At 40.3% G+C, this 19604-nt stretch overlaps 3 long non-coding RNA genes across 5 annotated transcripts; all 3 read right to left on the reverse strand.

Annotated features, from left to right (window-relative positions):
- Positions 1-4360: 4360 nt before the first annotated feature.
- LOC111437738 lies at positions 4361-7022 on the reverse strand. Of its 2 annotated transcripts, none has more exons than XR_002709479.1 (3): positions 5484-6388; positions 5297-5406; positions 4361-4768 (listed from the first exon to the last, which is right to left on the reverse strand). It is a non-coding gene; the product is annotated as an uncharacterized LOC111437738 (long non-coding RNA). The 2 variants fall into 2 exon arrangements; XR_002709478.1 differs by lacking the exon at positions 4361-4768 and adding an exon at positions 6980-7022 and having other exon boundaries at positions 5215-5406; positions 5484-5983.
- A 6605-nt stretch (positions 7023-13627) lies between these two features.
- LOC111437737 lies at positions 13628-14618 on the reverse strand. The gene is made up of 3 exons (XR_002709477.1): positions 14371-14618; positions 14209-14289; positions 13628-13638 (listed from the first exon to the last, which is right to left on the reverse strand). It is a non-coding gene; the product is annotated as an uncharacterized LOC111437737 (long non-coding RNA).
- A 52-nt stretch (positions 14619-14670) lies between these two features.
- On the reverse strand, positions 14671-15830 carry LOC111437800. 2 transcript variants are annotated; one of them, XR_002709494.1, is made up of 3 exons: positions 15480-15830; positions 15247-15388; positions 14671-14730 (listed from the first exon to the last, which is right to left on the reverse strand). It is a non-coding gene; the product is annotated as an uncharacterized LOC111437800 (long non-coding RNA). The 2 variants fall into 2 exon arrangements; XR_002709493.1 differs by lacking the exon at positions 14671-14730 and having other exon boundaries at positions 14812-15388; positions 15480-15818.
- Positions 15831-19604: the final 3774 nt, after the last annotated feature.

Consider the following 19604-nt stretch of genomic DNA (forward strand, 5'->3'; position numbering starts at 1 on the left):
AACTGGTTTGTTGGTCGGCTGATGTATTTTTTTCTATCCTTCAAATCTCCTACACAATCACTATTAGTGTAGCAAAAAGCTCAGTATTACCATCTTGCTCGTAGAAAGTACCATATGTATGTGTCCCTTTTATGTAAGGGAGCACTCTTTTAATGGCTTGAAAATGAATTTCTATAGATTTAGCCAAGTACGTACTAAGCAAACTAACAGAAAACATGATGTCAGGTCTGGTAGATGTTAAGTACGTTAAGCTTCCTACAGTTTGTATGTACAAAGTGTTGTTGACAAACAAGCTAGTAGAATCCGTAACAAACTTAAATCTAGGTATAATTGGATTGTATACAGCATTGCAACCGGACATATTAAATCTTTCCAATACTTCCTGGGCATATTCTTTTGACAAATGAAAATACCCTCAGCTCATTGTGATACTTCTAAGCCAAGAAAATATCGCATACATCCAAGATCGGTCATATCAAATGCCTTCATCATGGATTCCTTAAAAAAAAAAACTCAACAAAGCTTCATCGTTTCTAGTAAATATGAGGTCATCTACATAAAGACATACAAGCAAGAAAGTACTTTGTAAAGACTTCTTGAAAATCAGAGTATGTTCATAAGGACATTTTTCAAAACCTTCCTTTAGAAAACAAGTTTCAATACGATTGTACCACGCACGTTGAGCTTGCTTCAAACTGTATAAAGCCTTTTTCAAGTGATACACTTTATCCTCTTCTCTTCAAAGTGTATAAAGTCTTTTTCAAGTGATACACTTTATCCTCTTCTCCCTTGATCACATAACCAAGAGGTTGTGCCACATAAACCTCCTCATCCAACTCTCTAGGAAGAAATGTTGATTTAACATCCAATTGAAACACCAATTGAAACACTGTCCACCTTTTTTGAGTGGTTAGAGCAAGTAGCAATCGTATAGTGTCCATACGAGCTACAGGGGCAAAGGCTTGTGTAGTCCATGCCATGTTGTTGTGTATATCATTTAGCGACAAGTCGAACTTTGTATTTGTTGATTTCTCCATGTTCATTTAGCTCCGTTATGTACACTTTTTTTTTTTTTTTTTTTTTTTTTTTTTTTTTTTTTTTTTTTTTTTTTTTTTTTTTTTTTTTTTTTTTTTTTTTTTTTTTTTTTTTTTTTTTTTTTTTTTTTTTTTTTTTTTTTTTTTTTTTTTTTTTTTTTTTTTTTTTTTTTTTTTTTTTTTTTTTTTTTTTTTTTTTTTTTTTTTTTGCACCATGAGAAGGATCAGTGAGATCCCAAGTATCATTTTTCCGTATTGCTTCAATCTCAAAATTCATGGCACATCGCCAGTTGGCACTTTTTGCTGCATCTCATCTTGATCAACAAATAGAGCAAAATTACCTTGATCATCATCATCAAAGTTCTCTCCACTCTCATAGTCACGCATCCAAGTTGGAGGGTGTCTAGAGTGTTTGTCTGTTGGTTTAGAAATAAGAACAGCAGTAGGATCATTAGAGGGATCAACAACCGGATAAGCAATTATGTGTTCTTCTAATGTGTATTGCTTTGAATTTTCTTCATGAAGGTCACCAACTGAGTTGTTTGTGGCTTCAATTTTGTCATCATGGTGGCTATCTTCGTCTGTATCACTTCAGTCAAAAGATACTTGAATTGCTTCAGCATAACTGTCATCCCATGGCCAACTCTCCTCTTCAACATATGCCATGAGAAGTAGTGGTTCAGAAGCTTTAGCAAAATGAGCTTGTGATTCTTTTCTCTTCTTTGGACATTCATACTGAAGTGACCAAGGTCGTGACAATAAAATCACTCGACAAGAATTTTGTTAAAACCTGGTCTCTCACTCTCTCACGTCCTCATCCTCTATCTCGAAATGTGCCACCTCCACGATTTGTTCTTCCTATACTGCTGTCAAGAGTGATCTTTAATGCCTGCTCTTCCGTAGTATGTCTTTGCATACGTTGTTCATGAACCAGTAGACTACTCTGCAATTCATCAATGGTCATGATGTCAAAATCGTTGGATTCTTCAATGGAGCAAGCCACGTAATCAAACTTTGAAGTCATGGAGCGCAGGATTTTCTCAGCAATGCTAACATCACTCATCTTTTCACCATGGAAAAGCACTTTATTAGCAATGTTGAGAGTATAAGAAAAGAAATCAGAAACAATCTCACCTTCCTTCATATGGAGGGTCTCAAAGTCCTTGCGCACAGCTTGTAGTTGTGCTCGTTTCACCTTTGTATTTCCTTGGAATTTTTTCTTCATTGAATCCCAAATTCCTTTGGAAGTTTCTTTATCCAAAATAGTCTCCAGAATTGAGCAATCGATGGCCCGGGAAAATTTTTTTTCATTGAATCCCAAATTCCTTTGGAAGTTTCTTTATCCAAAATAGTCTCCAGAATTGAGCAATCGATGGCCGGGAAAAGATAGTTCTTAGCTCTTAAGTCTGCTACCTAGTTCTTTTGTTCATCTGAGTAATCAACATCATCTGCTACAGCAAAAATTCCAGAATCAACTACTTGCCAATATTCTTTAGAGTGAAGAAAGTTCTCCATTAACATGCTCCAGTGATCGCAGTGACCAAAAAATTTTGGCGTTGCTTGTTGAACAAAGCTGCCTTCGATAGTCATCTTTAATTGAGTGGAAAGAGACAAGGCTCTCATAATTTAATGGAGATAAGTTTGCAAGGAAGGAAATTCAGTGTTTTATTATGTAAAAAATTACTATATTTATAGCCAGTAACATGCAGAGAGCAGAATATCACGTCAAAATAAAAAGAAATGTGGCACATTAGTGATATCATATCAGTGGTCTGATATTCATGAACTAAAACATAAAAATAGCATCAAAGACGAATCCCAACACATTAGAGGACTTTGAGGACCGTCATTTATTATGAAATTTGATTTAAGATATAAATTTAGTTGTGGAAAATATTTTATATAGGGTAATTAGTTAGGATTTTTTTTCCTTTACTTTTAGGAATTAGTTGGTACTACTTATTTTTTAAGATTTTGTTAATAATATATTTTATCTCAATTTGTTACCGTATATTTTCTGGAGTAGTTAGTTGGTATCTTGTATCCTATTTAAATGTTGTGAATATTAATGAAGGTTCACCTCTCAATCCCACTTATGTTTCTCATTCTTAACATGGTATAAAGTAGGAGAGGAGGAAGAGCAGAAGAAGAGTGACAGAGATCGGAACAGAGGACAAAGGATGAATTGGGATCACCTTCAACAAGATATATCATCCTTTTTAAGTCCACATCTCAAAATTTTAATTTTTGGTCTCTATAGCTATTGTCCCTGATTGAGAACTGCAAATAATCAATGTTTTTCCTCTGAATAATGAGATAAAGAACATATTCATTATCAAGATGTTTATGTCGAGCTATCCATATTCCATCACCATCAGGATCCAGTAATGAAATGATTAGATGATGAGCAAGCTCTCAAGTTAAAAGTCTCTCTCCATTATCACTAATAACGATCTTTGGCACATGCCCCTCATTAGAAGAATCTACCGACCCCTTTTCTTTCCAACTGCTTCTATTTGACCGTAAACTAAATCTAGAGATATCCTTGTTTGGTTTATCTTCTGAAACTTCTTTAAAGGAATCAAGAACTTGATGCTTAGAATAACTCTTGCGCATAAACCTCTCAAGTGATTCGATAGGAACATCGATCTTCATGTTCTTAAATATCAAAATTTCCTTTTTAGCGGAATCAGTCCAATCCAACTTCAAAATTTCAAAATTTTCGATGTTGATTTAACACATCCTTATTAGGTTGATTTAACACATCCTTATTAGGTTGATTTAACACATCCTTATTAGGTTGATTTAACACATCCTTATTAGGTTGATTTAACACATCCTTATTAGGTTCACCATTCTAATCAGCATGTATGTTCACGTGTTCGAAACAAATTAAATGGGACAAATTGTGAATCATATAGTAAATCATTTATGCATGAACGAAAAAGTGATCCGCTAGGATATTCACTTGTTCCACTAAAATTAAATGGGACAAATTATCGTACTGGAGTAAATCATTTATGCATGAACCAAAAAAAACCACGTTGGGAGGCAGCTCTTCGAGTTCTGATGTAACGATTCTAAATTTCTACATACTCATAGTCGCTACTAGCGTCACATGCTCATTTCTAATGCGGAAATATAACTTTTAAAAGAAACATCAGGTATAATATAAATGTCGAAAACATTTAAAACATCACATAGTATTTAAATACTAAATACTAAGATTTAGAGAAAATAAAAACAAATACAAAATAATTTAAAATGATGAAATGCAAAACAACCTATTCTAATCTAAGACTAGGAATTTAAATAAGAGTCTACCCTATGCACGTGTAACAGTCTTTACTTGCGATACCGTCGTCCTCCATACATGTGCGCCTTGCCTTTACCTAAAAAATGATGTGGCACACGGCCAGAGTATTTCGAAGAATACTCAATAAGTGGCCCCATTATAAGAGGTCATGCAAATTCAAACACATGCAATCATGCTCTTAGACCTATCTCTATTCTCTAGGGGTGGCCTCATCTCGAAAAATTGGATGTGTAGTACTTCCCTACACACGTGCGAGTGTGAATCCCCAGGGGGCTCGCACACCCCTCGACCCTCTCTAGTCAAGCTAATTTGTAGCGATGTCCGGAGGTCAGCAGAACCCCTTGGTGTCATGCTCCCCATGAATACCCTCATCATCGTACTGTGCGCGTCCACACTTATTGTCTCCAGAGAAGTATCCCTATGCTTATGGACATAAAATATGCATGAGGTCTCTCTAAATCTCATCTTATAATCTCTTCAAACACAATCTTCTAGTCTCGTCTCTTTGTTACATTAAGTAACACATGCTCATTGGATATTTATATTAATATCATTTTCATGCTCCTAAGGTTGTGTCCTATGTTAGTGTCTATCGACAAGGTGCAATATGGTTCTCATCATCATATAGCATGCTTAATATAGAAAACATCAACATATTAAGACAAACGTCATGCAATTATCATACTCATCGTATCGCCATAAAGTGCATCGAGCATACCAAGTACTACATACATCAAACTATATATATTACGCACACCATCAGGCATCATAACTCTCAAGTATCATAACTCATACATCATCATATACTCATACATTATCATATACTAATATACGACATCATACGATACAACTCATACACCATCATAACTCATACATCATCCTAGCTCATACATCATAAATTGTAGCTCATATAATTTCTAGCATATCTTATAGTAAGACCACTTACTTGGTTGGACTTAGCCAAAGTATTCCTTAATTTAATTAACGTAAGTTCCCGTTCCTTGGCAGCTGCTCCAAAGGTTGTCGAGGTTTGTTTCTTATCGCACTGTTCGTCACCTTTCATTAGTATTTTACATTTTAATTAATAATCGAACTAACAATGTGAAATATGGCTCTAAAATGGCCTCAATTACCTTAGTCGGGGCCGAAAATAGGTCCAGGAGGATCGAAACAATGGAAATCGGGTCAAAAATTAAAAATCGAGCTGAATAGTCGCCACAAGCCGCCGCCCTCCACAAGTCGTTCAAGCCGCTCAAGCCGAAGGGCTTCTTGCGTCGCGACCTAACACGTGGCAGTATCTAAGAGGGTCACGATAGCGCAGGCATTTCAGGTCAAAGCACAGGTTGATTCCGGTTTGGATTGTGGTTCGGGTTGTGTCACAGCCCAATATTTTACTACGGACAGTGACTAACGACACGACACAAATGCACAAGAGATTTAAATACGAAGTAACGAAAATCAATAAAGTTTTTCGAACGATAAACACAGAACACAAGACCGTTTGGAAAATAAATTTCAAAAGAATGCGAACACAAAAATAAAGACTAAGACTGGACTGACGCCCCGGGACAACCTATTCCTCTGTGACAGTTCCCTTCAGATCACGCCCACTCTTGACCGACACCTCACGCTCCTGAAAAAAAAAAAGGAAAACATAGCAAGGATGAGTATAAAAATTATACTCAGTAAGCCACCTACTTGTAGGCTCTCTTCGCATCTTAATTTAACAGGCTGCCACGATTTCCTATTTCGGTTCTAGGACAACTGGCTCTAATCTAGGTCCCTTGGGGCTTGCCCCTTGGGTTTCACTGATTTTTCGTTCTTTCATTAAACGTCTAGAGGTTCTTTATGCCAAGCTAATATGGTCGATATCTCTCTATGAGGTGCTACCTCTACATGGCTATTTGGGACTACATGGTACCTGGCCTAGGGGTGTGCTGAGTACCCCTACGCCCATCTAGTCCCTCTATGGGGGGCGCGACCCAACCCATTCCCATGCAGCTAATGGGCTGTACGACGTGGGGACACATTTCCCATGCGAAATGGCTAAGAGCAGTAAGGACTGATCAGGGACCCCTTGGTCCTCCCACGAAGCTATAGATACCGTTCACACGCTAGCAATCTATGAACACTCCGGGGTACCTTCTTACCGTGGTAAACCGCTAAGTTTCTAGGGAAAAATTAAGTCTGACTAGAGCGGCACATCGCTCCTAACAGAGATTCCCTAATCTTATCAAAGAAATGGGCCCTAGCAATTAATAGAGGGTGCATGCAATCTTCTTCTAACATCATAGTATGTAATTTCTGCAAACTAGGCATACCGACTCAACGGGGCGATGACCTCCATCAAGCACCCAGAGCACGAAGTTCGCGCTCAATGGGGCGAATTCGTCCATCAAGCACCCAAAACCCGGCATACACAATTCTACACATAAAATAACGCATGCATCCATACGGCGAAAGCCTAAGGCATACAAGCAACACTCATGTAATTTACCCAATTCAATCGCAACAGTTAATCTGACTAGTAATTTACATGAAGAGCTAATCTGAAGCAGAACTACTAGCATGCATGCAATCCGAGCGAATCCTACAAGTATTTCTTCCTAAATATCGGGTGGTGACTTACCTGGTTGACGCGTGCCCTTTCGCTAGCGTTTCTTTGCCCGTGAGGTGTCCAAAAATACTGATTTCTCTAAATTAAGTCCCTATTCACGTAAAAACAGTATTAGAACTGGAACTGGGACAAAAACCGGGAAAACAGAAAACAACCGGGCCAAATTGGCCGTTCCACGCGCGCTCACGCACCCAGTGTCACGGTCCTACATTCTTGACCGTGCGGCGTCGCGATCTATACACGCTCACGACCAGCCTTAAGGGAAATTAAGCCCCATTATAATTTTCGCCTCGGCTTTGTGGCTTCGTCGGGCCTTAGGCGAGGTTTGTCTTCGCTAATCGAACATCGCTTGTGCGGAATCCAAGCTTGTTCAACCACACACGCCGCCTGTGCGTGTATGTTCAATCATCTGCGACACATCCGACTTGCCTCTACGCTAAGCCAACTCATTCGGCTCGACCTTGCCTCTGCTCGGGCCAAGGTCTCTCAATACAACGTCGCATCTCGTCTTGCCATCTCGATCCCCATCGACAGGGTCCATATGTCTTGACGCCATCCCGAGTCTCGGGATGTCGTCGCCCATCATAACTCGTTCGGTCATGCCATCGAGAATGGGCCCGCGTGTCGTTCATCTCATCGGGACTTCCCGGACATCCATCCATCCGGGTTCTATTGAGGCATAGGCCCTCCCATGCCTATGCCGAGTCATTTACGGATACCGTACCGTATAGCAGGTGTATGTAGCAACCTCCAACACACGAGCTAGGGCGCAATACCGGCACACCCGTGCCGTCTGGTACTGTCCTTCAAAAACCCATTTCAAAGGAAGTCGCCCCGAGACACTCATCTCAGCACGCTCGCCCATACTGTGACACACGTATGTGCCACAGGGTAGCTCACTTAGGCCACAGGGCCCAGGGGTGGTGGAGAGCTAACACCATGGTACCCCCTATAGTACATTTTGAGCCATTTTCATTCTACCAGGAGTAGACATGATTTTCGTGAGGTGTCATACGGCGTCGTGCATTGTCCGTCCAATGTCCGATTGACACCAAACTTGGCGAGTATTCATATTTCATATGGACGGACTTAACTCCCGAACCGCATGACCAAATTCCTTCCGAAACCTCAACTTTTGAGGTTAAGGCCCGGGGCCCTACCCGACCCTTCAACAAGCCTATCTTGTCCTTCATGTCTATGCTGATGTCTCTGTTATGCTTGTGTCTCAACATGTCTTCAATGCCCACTTTGCGTGGTGGTGTGTTGGATGATGCATCGTCCTCCTCGATCGCATCATGGCATTCTTCTGCGTTGGCCCGCATATGGCCGGATGGGCGTCTCTTGAGGGACGCCCCTTTGCTTGTCATGGCGCGAGGGTCACAACCTACTCTCTTCATAGTAAGGTTGTGACACCCAGCAGCACGCTGGGAGTGCGTGGCCATGCGTGCGGGAAGGCGCCAGCCGCAGGCTACACGCGCGCCCACTTCCGCGCAGTCGCGGGTCAACCGGCCCGGCCCGGTCGGCTCAGCTCGCGTTGCGGTTCGACCAGGCTTGCAGGCGACACGTGTCGACGCCTCGCTAGAGCTGCGTTTCTCCAGCCGGTGGTCGACGCGTGTCCGGCGCCTATCGCTGCTCTCCGCCGCTCGACGGTCGTTTTTTTTTTTTTTTTTTTTTTTTNTTTTTTTTTTTTTTTTTTTTTTTTTTTTTTTTTTTTTTTTTTTTTTTTTTTTTGCGTTACAAATTCTCCCCTCCTTGGGAACTTTCGTCCCCGGAAGTAGCTATCCCTTGGAAGAGTTCGGGATAAGCTTTCTTCACGTCCTCTTCTCGTTCCTAGGTTGCCTCTTCCTCACGGCGGTTACCCCATGAGACCTTTACCAAGGGAATATCTTTGTTTCGCAACCGCCTAGTGTCTCGAGCCAAAATCCTGCTAGGCTACTCCTCGTAAGACAGATCTTCTCGAAGAGGAAGCATCCCATGCTCGATTACATGAGTAGGGTCGGGAGTATACTTTCGCAGCATGGATACGTGGAACACATTGTGCACGGCGGCAAGGTTCGGTGGTAGCGCAATTTTGTAAGCCACAACCCCGACTCTGTCCAGAATCTCGAAGAGGCCTATGAACCTTGGGCTCAATTTCCCTTTCTTCCCGAACCTCAACACCCCCCTCATAGGGGCCACCTTCAGGAACATGTGGTCACCCACCTCAAATTCGAGGTCCCTTCTATGCACATCTGCATAGCTTTTATGTCGACTCTGTGCGGTGAGTATCCTCTGTTTGATTTTCTGCACCGCTGTGTTGGTGACCTGGACCAACTCTGGTCCCAGTAGTTGCTGCGTGCCTACCTCTTCCCAAAATACTGGTGTTCGACACCTACGCCCATACAGTGCCTCGAAGGGGGCCATCTGAATGGTCGCTTGATAACTATTGTTGTAGGCAAACTTCATTAAAGGCAGATGTTCGTCCCAGCACCCAGCGAAATCTAAGGAGCAGGCTCGCAACATGTCCTCTAAAATCTGATTCAGCCTTTCGGTCTGTCCGTCCGTTTGAGGATGGAATGTTGTACTGAACCTCAACTGAGTTCCTAGTGCCTTCTGAAGACTCCTCCAGAACTGAGAGGTGAATCTGGTGTCCCGGTCTGATACTATGGACACTGGTACCCCGTGCAGGCGTACTATCTCCTTGATATATAACTGAGCCCACCGATCTACTCGATATGTGGACTTTCCTGGAATGAAGTGGGTTGTCTTAGTCAGTCTGTCTACAATTACCGAGATGACGTTGAAACCCTGCTTTGTCTTTGGCAAACCCGAAACGAAATCCATACAGACTGCTTCCCATTTCCACTGAGGGACGCTCAGGGGCTGTAGCAATCCTGCTGGGCGCTGCCTCGGGGCCTTCACCTGCTGGCAGGTCAAGCAACGGCTCACGAAATCTGCTATGTCCCTCTTCATTCCAGACCACCAGTAAAACCTTTTCAGATCCTGATACATCTTTGTACTTCCAGGGTGGAACACATAAGATGTATCGTGGGCTTCGGTCATAATATCTTTTAAGATTCCCTCGTCTCAGGGAACGCACAGGCAGTTTTGCCATAGCAGACCCCCGTCTGAGGAGATAGAATACCCTACTAGCCTCTCTGTCTCAGTCTGACTCCACACTTTCCTGAGGTGTTCATCAGACCTCTGAGCGTCGATAACTTTCTTTCGTAGGGTGGGCTGTATAGTTAACTGTGCCATCTGAACATTACCACCTTTAACCACCACGTCTATCCCAGCCCTCTTCATCTCATCTTGTAGTTTTTCCTGTGTGGTGATCATCGCAGAAGTATGCACGGCCTTCCTGCTCAATGCATCAGCTACCACGTTGGCTTTGCCTGGATTGTACAGAATCTCTATGTCATAATCCTTTACCAGCTCCAACCATCGCCTTTGTCTCATATTGAGCTCCTTCTGCGTGAATAAGTACTTAAGGCTCTTATGATCAGTGAAGACTTGTACTTTTTCCCCATACAGATAGTGCCGCCACGTTTTTAGAGAAAATACTACCGCTGCTAACTCGAGATCATGCGTGGGGTAGTTTCGTTCATATTCTTTCAATTGTCGAGAAGCATACGCTATCACCTTACCTTTCTGCATGAGCACACACCCCAAGCCTTTCCCTGATGCATCACTATACACCACGAGATTACCTGACCCGTCTAGAACTGTAAGGACTGGTGCAATTACCAACCTCTTCTTGAGTTCCTGGAAACTCTGTTCGCAGACTGGAGTCCAAGCAAAGGGCTTGCCCTTCTTGGTTAGCTGAGTCAGCGCCGAGGAAATTTTGGAGAAATCCTAAACAAACCTTCTATAATAACCAGCTAGCCCAAGAAAACTCCTCACCTCTGTGACTGTGGTCGGCTGTGGCCACCTCATCACTGCTTCTATCTTAGCTGGGTCCACTATGATCCCCTTGCTTGACACCACGTGACCCAGAAACGCAACTTCAGACAACCAAAACTCACACTTATAGAACTTGGCATACAATTGTTGAGCTCTCAGTATTGTCAAGACTTTTCTGAGGTGTATTTCATGATCTGCCTCTGACTTAGAGTATACCAGAATGTCGTCGATGAACACTATGACAAAGGTGTCTAAGAATTCCTTAAACACCCTGTTCATTAGTTCCATGAAAACGACTGGTGCATTGGTAAGGCCAAAGGACATAACGAGAAACTCGTAATGCCCATAACGACTTCTGAAGGCTGTCTTGGGTATATCCCCTTCTCTGACCCTCAACTGATGATACCCCGACCTTAGGTCAATTTTGGAGAAAACTGTTGCTCCCTGTAGCTGATCAAACAGGTCGTCAATTCTCGGGAGAGGGTACTTATTCTTTATAGTGACCTTGTTTAATTCTCTGTAATCAATACACATCCGCATGGACTCGTCCTTCTTCTTGACAAACAGAACAGGGGCTCCCCTGGGTGATACACTGGGTCGGATGAAACCCTTATCCAACAACTCCTGTAACTGTCCCTTCAATTCCCTGAGTTCTGCAGGTGCCATCCTGTAAGGTGCCTTGGAGATCAGCAATAGGATCCATCTTGCCTCCGTCAAAGGAAGGCGGTTTATGCCTCTGGAAATCCCTCAAGTAGCGGGACTCCACAGTCATAGTCCCTGAATCCTTGCCCCCTTACCCTGTTGACTGATTAGACATCATGGTCTGAATCATCTGGTTTGTCAGAGCCTGATTTTCCATCGACGTCATCATGAACGTCTGAAACATTCTCAGCTGAGGGCATGACTAATGGCTGGTTTAGTGGGACTGCTGTACACGGGGTTGGACCCGATGGGGCCTCCTCGGAGAAGGGAGTGGTAGGGGGTGTCTCAAATAGCCTTCGGGCCTTGGCCTTCATTCGGCGTCTTTTTTATCTTGATGGCTGTGGTACTGTCCCCTCGCTAGTTTGGGGCATATCCCCATCCTCCTCCTGAAGTTCAGGTTGTTCCTCTTCAGGTGTTGGAACCGAGGTGTCCTGAACTTCCTCTCTTCTTCCCCTTCTAGGTCCTGGCCCTACATATGGTTCGCGTCTCTTTGGTGCCATTATCTACCACAATAACAAAGAACTATGGTCACAATTCATTCACAACACATCTCCTAGGTAATGTGCGATATAATGCCATAGTCAGTCATGGTATGCTCTATAAATACTAACTTAACCTTTGTCTCTATGTTTCCGTCGCGTGAGAACGTCTGGTCGTGAGCGGCATGTGATTGACGAGCGAAGTCACAAAGGACACGACTCTATATCCTAAATGTCTACAGGACCTATAACCTGACTGCTCTGATACCAAATTTGTCACAGCCCAATATTTTACTACGGACAGTGACTAACGACACGACACAAATGCACAAGAGATTTAAATACGAAGTAACGGAAATCAATAAAGTTTTTTTAACGATAAACACAGAACACAAGACCGTTTGGAAAATAAATTTCAAAAGAATGCAAACACAAAAATAAAGACTAAGACTGGACTGACGCCCCGAGACAACCTATTCCTCTGTGACACTTCCCTTCAGATCACGCCCACTCTTGACCGACGCCTCGTGCTCCTGAAAAAAAAAAAAGGAAAACATAGCAAAGATGAGTATAAAAATTATACTCAGTAAGCCACCTACTTGTAGGCTCTCTTCGCATCTTAATTTAACAGGTTGCCACTGTTTTCTATTTCGGTTCTAGGACAACTGGCTCTAATCTAGGTCCCTTGGGGCTTGCCCCTTGGGTTTCACTGATTTTTCGTTCTTTCATTAAACGTCTAGAGGTTCTTTATGCCAAGCTAATATGGTCGGTATCTCTCTATGAGGTGCTACCTTTACATGGCTATTTGGGACTACATGGTACCGGCCTAGGGGTGTGCTGAGTACCCCTACGCCCATCTAGTCCCTCTATGGGGGGCGCGACCCAACCCGTTCCCATGCAGCTAATGGGTTGTACGACGTGGGGACACATTTCCCATGCGAAATGGCTAAGAGCAGTAAGGACTAATCAGGGACCCATTGGTTCTCCCACGAAGCTATAGATATCGTTCACACGCTAGCAATCTATGAACACTCCGGGGTACCTTCTTACCGTGGTAAACCGTTAAGTTTCTAGGGAAAAATTAAGTCTGGCTAGAGCGGCACATCGCTCCTAACAGAGATTCCCTAATCTTATCTAAGAAATGGGCCCTAGCAATTAACAGAGGGTGCATGCAATCTTCTTCTAACATCATAGTATGTAATTCCTGCAAACTAGGCATACCGACTCAACGGGGCGATGACCTCCATCAAGCACCCAGAGCACGAAGTTCGCGCTCAATGGGGCGAATTCGTCCATCAAGCACCCAAAACCCGGCATACACAATTCTACACATAAAATAACGCATGCATCCATACGGCGGAAGCCTAAGGCATACAAGCAACACTCATGTAATTTACCCAATTCAATCGTAACAGTTAATCTGACTAATAATATACATGAAGAGCTAATCTGAAGCAGAACTACTAGCATGCATGCAATCCGAGCGAATCCTACAAGTATTTCTTCCTAAATACCGGGTGGTGACTTACCTGGTTGACGCGTGCCCTTTCGCTAGCGTTTCTTTGCCCGTGAGGTGTCCAAAAATACTGATTTCTCTAAATTAAGTCCCTATTCACGTAAAAATAGTATTAGAACTGGAACCGGGACAAAAATCGAGAAAATAGAAAACAACCGGGCCAAATTGGCCGTTCCACGCGCGCTCACTCGCCCAGCAGCACGCTGGGAGTGCGTGGCCATGCGCGCGGGAAGGCGCCAGCCGCAGGCTGCACGCGCGCCCACTTCCGCGCAGTCGCGGGTCGGCCGACCCGGCCCGGCCCGATCGGCTCGGCTCGCGTTGCGGTTCGGCCAGGCTTGTAGGCGACACGTGTCGACGCCTCGCTGGAGCTGCGTTGCTGCAGCTGGTGGTCGACGCGTGTCCGGCGCCTGTCGCCTTCCTCCGCCGCTCGCCGGCCGTTTTTTTTTTTTTTTTTTTTTCTTCTTCTTCTTCTTCCCTGTCCCCTGAAAACCGAAACCCAGTCGGTTTTTGTTTTCCGATTTTCATATCTTTCGATCCGTAGATCGGATCGATATGATTCCTTCGGCAACGTTCTAGATCGTGTTACAGGCTACGTCCTAGTATTCTTTTTGTAATTTTTTCTTGACTATCGGAGGATTTAAGAACGCCGGAAGTTCGCTCACCGTTCTCGGATGACTCTCGGATCTCCGCCTTTGGGTTGAGGTCTCGGCCAAACTTCTTCACAGACCGTGCGTGAGTTGTTCCTAGGTGAAGATTTCAACATTTTAGGGTCGATTCACGTAGGGAAAAACTCAGATCTGAGCAATATCGTTCAGAAACCTTACCTCGCGAAATGTTCTTAGGTTTTGATGGAGCGTCGGCCTTGCTAGCCTCTCAATCCTGGTACTAGTCTCGTTTGGAGATGGATTCCGGCGGCGGTCCGTTAATCTTCCCGGTCGACTCCTCACTAACTTCTCTCTAACTTCTTCTTTCTTTTGCAGGCAATCTGGCTGGGTTTTCCTTGGACCCCTATTTGGGTTGGAGGGGCAAAATGACATTTTTGCCCCTCAGTTGACTTAGCTTTTTTTTTTTTTTTTTTTTTTTTTTTTTTTTTTTTTTTTTTTTTTTTTTTTTTTGCGTTNCAGGTTGGCTCGCGGGTCGTTAGTTGAAGGTGAGCCACTGGGCTGTAGGTCGATGTATTTTGCCTGAGCAACTAACGCTAGTGAGAATAGGAAGAAAATAACAAAAAAAACACAAGAGAGACCGAAGACATATTTAGATTATGCTGAATACTGAATACTAGTGATTTATTTCTGATTATATTGGCATATTTAAATAACAATTCTACTTTGAAAATGGATAGGAGTGGCAACTCAATTAACTTCATTGGACCGGATGTGGTCATTCCACTCAACTTAATTTTGTGATTTAACTTTAAAATAGGGATTTATCTAACAATGAGCTTGGGCCTCCGGCTACTGGACCGAAAAGGGTTGTGGGCAGAGGGAACTTGGGCTGGGCTGCTGGATTGGGTTCTCGAGTATCCTGTTCGGGTTCTTGGGTTGGTTCGTGGGTCGTAGCGCGGGTTTCAGAACGAGCTGGACGAAGGTGAGTTTGGACCTCGAGCTTGGGCCGCTATAGGTTTGGCTGAGCCGAGCGGTTTTTAGGCCTCGGGTCACGGATAGATTCGAATCAGATCCGTTAGATCTCTTCTTCCTTACCCGACTTCCTATGCGACTTTGTGGCGACATTTATCTCTTCTTTGTTCGTCATTTCTAATGCTGATTTCTGTCCTTTTCCTTCTTCTCCCTCTCTGTTTGTCTTCCCTCCTTCCTTTCTTGGAGTTTCGTGGCTTGAAACGACCTATAATCACATATCTATGGGTGTTTAGAAAATCTGAAATCTCGACCTCGTTTCTCGACGATGGCTCATATGAAAATGGCACAAAACGTACCTTGGGTTGTTGTACAGTGTTGGGGGTCTCTTTCACAATGTAACTTGGTGTTTTGACGTCGGTTTTGGGTTGTTTCGTTCATGGGTTTCGTTTTCGGATCCTCGCTTGAAAACTTCGCCAACTTCTCTATCCCTCTTTCCTCTATGTTTTTCTTATGCAAGTGTTTTGGGAGCGTGCCGAGGACATAGATGGTGTTTGGCTGGAGATTTGGGTGAGTTGTGGGGGCCGGGGACGTGATTCCTTGACCCCCATGAAATTTCCGGTGTCACCGAAAAACTCGCGGGTTTTCAGATGACTAGATTTTTTTTCTTTTTTCTTTTTCTTTGTTTTTTTATTTGTGATCCATTACATATGATATACATAAAAGGTTTTGCATCTTCCTACAATAATTCCTGGGAAGTCTAAAAAAACAAACCAACCTGTCCAAATCTTCTGAATTTTACAGACCAATGTGTCCAAATTATATGAGTTTTGCATATTATTCTTGGAAGTCTAAAAAGCAAACCAATGGCCACAGATATCAACCAATACTTGTTCAGAATTAACTTGACACGATGTTTTCACTAAAGCTATGTAAAGACAATAATTTAATTTATTTCTAAAACACAAGTTGAATGTAATTAACATATACTTAAGTGAGTTATGAAATTTGATTTGAGATATAAAGTTACGTTGAATATATTTTATATAGCTATAATTAATTAAGATTTTTTTCCTTGTTTTTTAGGAATGGGTTGATAGTACATCTTATCTCATTTTCAAAATTTAATTAGTAGTATATTTGGTATATTTTATCTTATTTTTCAATCCCAATTTTGCTTTTCTTTCTTAACGGAATCTTGACCGTGAGCTAGAGTGGCTGGAGTTTGGTCCCGGAATGAGTTGGGTTTAGAATATTCAAGAATTTGGGAGTTGGGATCAATGATTGTAGCTTAATTTTGAGGAGCTTAGACACTTTTGTCTCTCTCCCAGTGTATCACGGGAGTTGGAGGGAGTTGGTGGAGTGGAGAATAGGTAAGAGATCTATGGTCATTCCGTAAAATATTAATATTCAACTAACAAATTTATAAAGAGCGATTAAATGTTCTATGACTAAGTTTTATACAAACTTATTATATAGGATACATCACGTATCTCTACCTAATGATGTAGATTTGGATAAATAATTTGTTTGAATAATTATATAAATTTTTTAAAATATCTAAACATGTAATTTTAAATTTTTAGAAGGGTTTAATAAATAAATAAATAAAATGTTTTGTTTTTTCGAATTTTTTGTTTTATGATATTTTAAAAAAATTTATGAATTTATTATTATACACCAAATTAAAAAAATTAAAAAACTTATATTTGGAAAGAAAGGTAGAAGCATGGAATTGGATATTTGATGTGTTTGGTGGTGCGAAAAAAAATCAATCCAAAAAGGGGGACACGTGTCGGACAAAGAGGGAAGGTGTACAGAAGCCGCGGGTAAGATTAGAAAAAGAAAAAAAAAAAAAAAAAAAACTTGANTCGATTAAGTTGGAGGGTATTATTGGAATTTTGGGAATTTTTTTTTAATATATTTTTTAATTAATTTAGTTTTTTTCTTTAAAAAAAGAAAAAAAAAAAAAAAAAAAGGAACGTCCACTTGGTATGAGCGGACAAATTGAGGTTTCCAGCTGGATGAAGGCGTAGGGCGACCCCTTTTAATTGAGTGAGCTGGGTCCCACCTTCACACGTGGCCACGTCATTTTTTCTTACTTTTTTTTTTTTTCTTTTTTAAATAAATATATAATATACATGTATTAAAGAGACAGCAAACCAACAACAATTTGTTTTGCCCCTTCAGAAAATGGAAAGAGAAAAAACAAAATTGAGATTCCTTTACCAATACAGTTTCTTATTTATTATTTATTTAATTATATTATTTATGTTTATATTGTATTTGGTATATAATTATGTATATCAAATACTGTTTAGAATATCAATGATTGGGGATTTGATTTCTTCTTCCACAATCTCCATAACATTGTCTCCAATATAATATTTCTTTTATTTATTTATAATAATAATAAATAATAATAATAATAATAATAATAATAGTATTTGGGGATCAATATTCTGAAAGGAATTGACTTTTTATGTAATTCATGATTGATCCTAACTTATACAAAATGCTAATTGTTGGCATTATCTTTATTTTATTTTATTTTATTTTTTATTAACCAACCACCCATTTCAAATCAATTCTTAGTTGCTTCTTTTATTTAAGATCACCATCTGCTTTCCATATTTTGCAAATCACTCCCTCTATTTTTCTTTTCTTTTTTTTTTCTTTTTTTTTCAAACAAAGAAAAAATTATGTTTATTTATAATTGGAAGTATATGAATGGACTGAGACCACATTTTATTGAGAGTGATTCGGAAGGAAATGAAAGTTATTATCTATACTCATAAGGTACACCTCTTTTCAGTTGCTCAATTATCGAAATTTCATTGTAATTCTATGTTGGATGTTCTCTCATAATTTTTCTTTTGAGATCGAATTTATAATATAATATATTGTTTTGTTTTAAATCTAACCCCATTTATTTAATTATATGGTTTGAACTCTACGTAAAAATATATCTTATCGATCTAAAGATATTATACTTATATATTTAAAATATTCTTAGCGTTTTAATGAAATTAGTAGATTTAACAACAATCCAACTAACAATATAAGTTTATTTATATATTTCTAAAATTATAGGAATCTTAAGAAAAAAAAAATTTAAAAAGACAGAACTATTATAACGATACTAGTTTTCTAGTAATCTAAAGTTGTTACCATATTTCATTATTTAATTTTTTATGTGGGAATATTAATTTAAAATGACTTCATAAAACAATGTCATAGACTTACGTGTTTAAGAAAATGTCGTAATACAAAGAAAATATTAAAATAAACACAAGTAAATAGTGTCCTATATTAACGGAAGATATATGAAATTAAATCCAACTATCCTATGCAAATTTCACTATCTTTATTTGTGATGTTACTATCAACGTACATGAGTATTTTGCCTTTATCTAAAATATAAAAGTAGCACATGACTTGAGTATTTTAAGAAATAGTTAATAAGTGACCCATCATTGGAGTCGGGAAATGCAAATACATGCAAATAATAATTAGGGACTTATCATTTAAAACCATCATAGAGGTGATCTTCGGTCTGAAAAAATTAGATGTGTAGTACTTCCCTATACACAACACACACGTGCGAGCGTGGGCCCACCAGGTTAGTTCGCACATCCCCTGGGTTTGCATGGTCGGGCTAGTTGGTTGTAGTCGAACATCTGGATGTACAACAAACCCTCGTATATCATGCAAAACATGATGATGATCATCATCATCATAGTGTACGCGTCTGTACTCGTCATAAGAGGGGAAGTATTCAAATGTAAATGAACATACAATATGCATGAAGTTCCTATGCTTTTCATCTTAAATCATTCATGCGACACAACCCCCCACATCCTTTACATATTACCCCAGGTAACATGCATACATAAACTTCATATATTCATCATTCATAACATCACTTAGGGGTTGGGTATAAGAAAACTCTTCATCGTCATAGTGTAACAAGACATCCCATACATACACATCATCGTAACATGAGATATTATTATACTATGACATGTCTCATCTTACCTCACATGTCATCATATCATAATACATCATCATCATAACATATCATAGCATTATAGTACATCACATCACTATAATACTGAGAGTATTTTAAAAAAATATTCTTCAATTTTAAAAAAATTGATCAATACTATAGAATTAAAAAAAAAAATTACATTTATCGTAAATATATGAAGTATCACGTTTAAAAAATACGTAGAAACATTCCAAAATATCATTAATATTGAATAGATTATCGTTATGTTTTGTGAATATCAATCAAAATTTTAAAAGGTATTAAGAGTTTAAGTTTGAAAACTATTTTTAATTTTTTTAAAAAGTTGGTGTTATTGAAAATTACTTTGGGGAGGAAAATAGAAATATGTAGAGAGGAAGGACTATATTGCAATAGAGTCGAAGCAAAGGGACTGAAATGTAAAATTAAAAAAAAAAAAAAAAAAAAAAAAAAA

This window comes from Cucurbita moschata, unplaced genomic scaffold (assembly GCF_002738365.1).
Source record: "Cucurbita moschata cultivar Rifu unplaced genomic scaffold, Cmos_1.0 Cmo_Scf00066, whole genome shotgun sequence".
NCBI classification, from domain to species: Eukaryota; Viridiplantae; Streptophyta; class Magnoliopsida; order Cucurbitales; family Cucurbitaceae; genus Cucurbita; species Cucurbita moschata.